This window comes from Otolemur garnettii, unplaced genomic scaffold (assembly GCF_000181295.1).
Source record: "Otolemur garnettii isolate 467f Iridium unplaced genomic scaffold, OtoGar3 scaffold00012, whole genome shotgun sequence".
In the NCBI taxonomy this organism is placed as follows: Eukaryota; Metazoa; Chordata; class Mammalia; order Primates; family Galagidae; genus Otolemur; species Otolemur garnettii.
The window spans coordinates 23,468,121-23,473,658 of NW_003852407.1; positions in this window are offsets into that span (position 1 = coordinate 23,468,121).

The window sequence follows — 5,538 nt, forward strand, 5'->3', positions numbered from 1 at the left end:
ACAAGCCCAGCCCGAGGGGTTATTTTATGTGTATTTGTCGTGGTGTTTCAGATGAGCTGACATGTCCAGGGAAACAGAAACGTCCACGTTGGTTGGAATGTTGACCAAACTGAAACGTGTTTAGCATGGTGATGACAGAGGTTAATAATATGGGGGGCAGAAGGGCAAAGGTGAGGCTGAAGGGTAAGACCCCTCCCATGCCTTTGGGTCTGATCTCCACCCCCAGAAGATGACTTCATGTTCAGGTAAGTTGTTTCCTCAATTTTTGAAATTCCATCCACTTTATCTGCTTCCCAAAGGATGGGAAGAGTCATTGTTTGCTTCTTCCATCTAACTCTGGAGGACAAGGTGGCTGTTTTGAATTTAAACTTAAACTTTCACACAATGTATGTCTCATCCCTCCTTGTCTCCTTTTTTTTTTTTTATTTATTTATTTTTTTACCTTTTTTACTGGTTCCTTAGCTTAGTCCTCTTAGCCAATAAATGTGTTTATGTTCCTCCTTTCTTTTCAAAATAACAACCACTTTTCTCCCTACCCCATAGAGGGCTCTTGTTGCTACCATCTCTCTCTCTCTCTCTGGCCCTTCATAATCAAGTAACCTGAAAGTGCAATCTAGACACACTGTTTCTAATCGCTCACTTCTCATTCACTCTTCTAATGTGGCCTCTATCCCTTTCACTCATTGAAAATGCTCTTGACAGGTCACTGGTGGTCTCATAAAGGCGCAATCCAATAGGGGCTTTTATGTCATTATTTCACTTTGGTTCTCTGCTTCATCTAGTATAACTGAATTCCTTTTCCTTGAAACTCATGATTTCTATGATTTCCCATTTTCTCTCTTTCTCTTCCTTATACTCTATTACTGAACATTATTTTCTCTACTTCTCTTGTAAATAGTAAATTTCCCTTCCCTTCATCTGCTCTCTTTTCATTCTTTGCACTCTCCCTGGGAAATTTTAGCTTCCTTACAACTTTATTCCCTACCTTATCTTTCAAATCGCTTCTCCAACCAGTCTATCCAGGGTTGATAACTTCACAGCCCAATCTGTCTGTGTGGACATCCCCCGGGATACTCTACCTCAACCTGTACAGAAGTGGTCTTATCACCACCATGTCTCCTTGTTCTCCTCTGTTTCCCCTCTGGGAATGTGTATATCCTGAAAGACTGAATGAAACTAGAATCCTGGAATCATTCTAGATTGCTCTTGTTTATTTCACAATGAACTGAGTTTCTAGAGATTCAAATTCCTAGAGAGCTATTAAATCAGTCTTTTTTCTTTTCCCTAACTTGATTTCTTGTCTGACAATTGCAATGGTCTTCTAACTTGCCTTCCTGCCTTGAGTCATAGTCCTCTCAAATTTATCACATGTCATGGCTTCAAAATTATCTTATCAAAATATAGTCTGCTAATGTCATTTAGCTACTCAGAGTCTTTCCATGGCCCCCATCTACCATGTATGTCAAGCTATGAAGAATAACTTATCTGGCACATCCTGCTTTGTCCCTTGCTGCAGTTCCACACCCATTTCTCATCTCCCATACATGTCCACCATGTTAAATCCTGCCATGTTTCTTGTAGTTTCTCAAATATGTCATCTATACCCCCGCCCCCCGGGACTTAGTATAAGTTCTTCCTTCTACTTACAACATCCAGTTCGAAATTTAACCTTCAAACCTCGGCTGTGGTTTCACTTTCTCAGGAAGGACCTTTTGTCTCCTTTAGAGCAGGTAGGGCAGCCCTCCTCTGTGTCTTCATAGAATCTTCTGCATAGCTTTTTATTTTGATATGGTCTAGAAACTCCACAAAGAGTCCTTGGAACTATCACGCATGTATTTTTAGAAACTGGAAATCCTGATAGTACCTGATGTTATATTTCCAACTATTTTTTTTTCCTTTGAGACTTTTATGATTTTTAAGGCTTAATCCTAAAATCTTCTCACACATGTAAGGGTTGTTATTCATTACAGGAGACTGAATGGTTTCAGTCTGCTAAATGTTTAATGTTAAAGTAGGAGACAGACTTCGTCCTTCTCCCTGGAGTGTGTCACTGTGTTTCCTCTCTGGACATCCTCATTCCTCATAGCTGTATTCCGTGGGTACTTCTCTTTTCTTACATGTGTTCTGATATTGCATTGCTGTGCCTGCCCAGGAGAGAGGGAACTTTGGCAATACAGCAATGCGGTAATGCTTTGATAGCTGCTAGGAAAAACAGGAGAGATATTTCTCTGCACAGCTATGCCAGGAGTGCCAGCAACCATGTGTTGGCACTCTGATCTGACAGCCTTCCTTTTAATGCAAAAAAAAAAACAAAAACAAAAACAAAAACCACTGACCTCACCTCACTCCTTCCATTCATTTATTTAGTTCCCAAATGGTTCTGACACTTGCTAGGTGCTGAAGATACCTAAAGAAATAAGGGCAGAGCCCTTTATTCCAAAGGACTTACAGATTGGTTAAAGAAGAGATAAGTTAGAAATTCACACAATAAAGGTCAGTGTTAGATAAGGAATATTTCTCAAAGTCTAGCCTGACCAATTCTAGATCATGGAGAAAGTCAGGACTGAATGATGATGGCTTTGGATTGAACCACATTGAGTGAGAAGTGCTTGCGTGACATTCAGGTGGAGCTGTTACAAAAGCAAGTGGCATTACGTGTATGACCCTCAGGAGATGGTCCCAGCCTGGTAACAGAGATTTGAGATTTACTAAATGAAAAGAGAGATTTGAAGCTTTGTAAAACCTGATAGGAAAAGGTCAATGGCAGCAGAATGTAAAGGATTTGAGGGGTGGGGTGGACAGGGAGAAAGCAATAAAGAGAAGCAATAGTCAGAGATTTCAGAAAGAGCTGAAGATGGGGATGACATTTCAGAAGTAAAGGAAGGAGATTTAAGAATAACTAGTACATTGTACCCTATGATTGCATTAATGTACCCAGCTATGATTTATAAAAGAAGGTGTGGTCACCAGGCAGATATCCCTAAGAGGTCAATAATGGGCAATAAGAAGAATCCATTGGTGTTTGCATTGAGGGGGGAATTGGAAAACCAATGCAAGGTAAAGAAAGTTTAGATGGTGAATGCAGAGCATTGGTGAATGGAAGAAGAGCCCCAAAAGAGAAGGCAAGAGAAGCATGGCTAAGAACATCTTCATGCTTTAAAGATGTGAGAGACATTAGAATGTACATACTGCAGAGAGACCAGGAGCTGGAAGAGATCTAAGATACGTGAGAGAGAAGAAAGAGCTGGCAGAGGAAAAGATGGTTTCACACTCTCCATTTCACACCTGGGAGTGGGCAAGGAAGCAATTGAGATGAATGTTCAGGTACCCACGGGCACCTGCCATCCTGGATGCCCTTACGAAGTGTGTCTAGCCCCTTTCAAATTGTATATTGTGTAGCAATGTGACAAAGGTGATGGATGTGTTTTTTGTCACATTAGCAAGTAGGAAAAATGTGCCTTGAGTGCCACAGAAGTATTTCCAAATATTCATTTCTTTAACTAGGACAAAGCTCTCTGGTTCTCTGTGGTCCTGCCAAGATCGCTTAATGGCTGCATTGAGAATGTTCAACCTCCCTCACTTCACTGCTCATCCAAAATGAGCTTCAGCTGCATCTTGAGCCGAGCTGGGACTGTCTTTGCACTTCCCAAATCAGATGAAAAAGTGGGTCATCACCACAGTATTTATTAAGTGTTCAAACCTCTCTGATCTTTCTCTCCTACCAATAATCCATAATTCATTTCTAAACAAATGCCATACAAATTCTAACGATCGTAAATAGTTCAGTTCTTTTCTTATTTAAAATAAAATCCGTAATAGTTTGGCCAGCTGGCCATCACAGTGCACATACTTAGCTAAGGGCTCATTTAATTTGGACAAGTATTTAATATCTCTAGATTGTGGTAAATAACTGCCTTCTAAATTGAGCAGCGTGCTGTACTCTTATGCACTAATAATATTGGAACGGAAAGTGAAGATCATTGATATTATGTGCCCAGCAGAGGGGAAAGTTCTCGGTAAAGGCAGACATCTGTGTGTCGGAGGCTCTGATGCTACCAGAACACAGTTGGAGCTTTAGCACACGTGGTTTTCTGGACTGAAACACTGCTTCGTGAGCTTTATATCCAGATACGTTTCCTTCTGGAACTCTCTCTTTGAAAACCCCCGAATGGATGAGGTTCCTCCTGGGAACTCACCTCTCACCTGTACAAGACAACTGCTAAGACGACATTGCTGCATTACTCGTCTGCCGCAGCCAACTGGACTGTCTCCTTAACTGCTAGATCCCCAGCCCTGCCCAGTTTCTGTCTGGTATTTAGTAAAAGATGTGGAATGATGAAAGAAATTGATGAGTGTCCTCAAATCTCGTGATTTTGATTTGGAAAGTTATAAAAATAAATCTTCCCGATGTGGTGAAGGCGGTAGAGCACAGCTGACCACCCCCCTGCACTGACCACCTCCTCAAGTTGACCTACATTTCCTAGACTGGACATGCACCACATGTACGTATCAGTGCAGTAGGCCTAGTTCCTTATATGACCATCTCCATATGTTGACCAGTTTATTAGAGTGCCTTGGGTGGTCACCTTACAGAGGTTCTTCTGTATTTTCTGCTACTTGAAAGCCTTAATTCTCTCTGTCAGACCCTTCCCATCATATCATCTTGTGTCCTCAGAAAATCTCATATCCTCAGAACACCTGAAGGAGCTCTGGCTCACGGTTTAGTAGGTAATTTTCTCTTTTTCAAATGTTCACAGCTTTTTATGCCTTTTTCTTTATTTTTAACATTTACAACAATCTGAGATGTAATGGTGCTATTTTTAAAATTTTTGCTGTTTCCTTACTGGCATGTCAACCACTTAAAGGGAGGGACTGCACTTATTTTATTATCCAGTGGCATTGAACCCTGGGCTTTGCTTATAGATTGTGATTAATAAATATTTGTCATATTGAACTTCACCTACAACTTCCAGTTAAATGAGGAAGTGGAATGCTAAGGGGTTTGGGCAGAAAACAGGCAGTCCAGGGTTTCCTCAGCTGCTTCACCCCCACCAGCTTTAAGGAACCTTTAGTGCCTTAGAGCCTGGTGATTGCCCTAAACAGCAGGAAGAGAAGAAACCAGGAGAGTCCCGGGGTGGCTTATGTATGGATATTGCTTCAGAATGTGCTGCAATGGAGCTGCAGAGGCAGTAGGGAGGCCCAGAAGCGAGGCCCATGGGCGATACTAATCACTGCAGAGCAGGGCCTCCACACACAGCAGGCTCTGAGCCTCTAACAAGGCCACGTGAGGCAGCCCGCTCCTCCTTCATGGGAAAGCCTGATGACAGGAAGTTAATGCATGTCCCACGGTCAGCCAGTCCTTCACTAAGTAGACTGCAGGAGTGAGGGAACCTCAACCAAATGGGAAGGGCCTACAGGAACAGTCAGGGGCTTTATAGGCTAAACCATCACGAAGGAAATCAAGTCCCCAAAGCCTTAAAATAACAAAACTCCATTTACAGTTGAGGTATCTCAAGGTACCTGGCACTATATGAGACA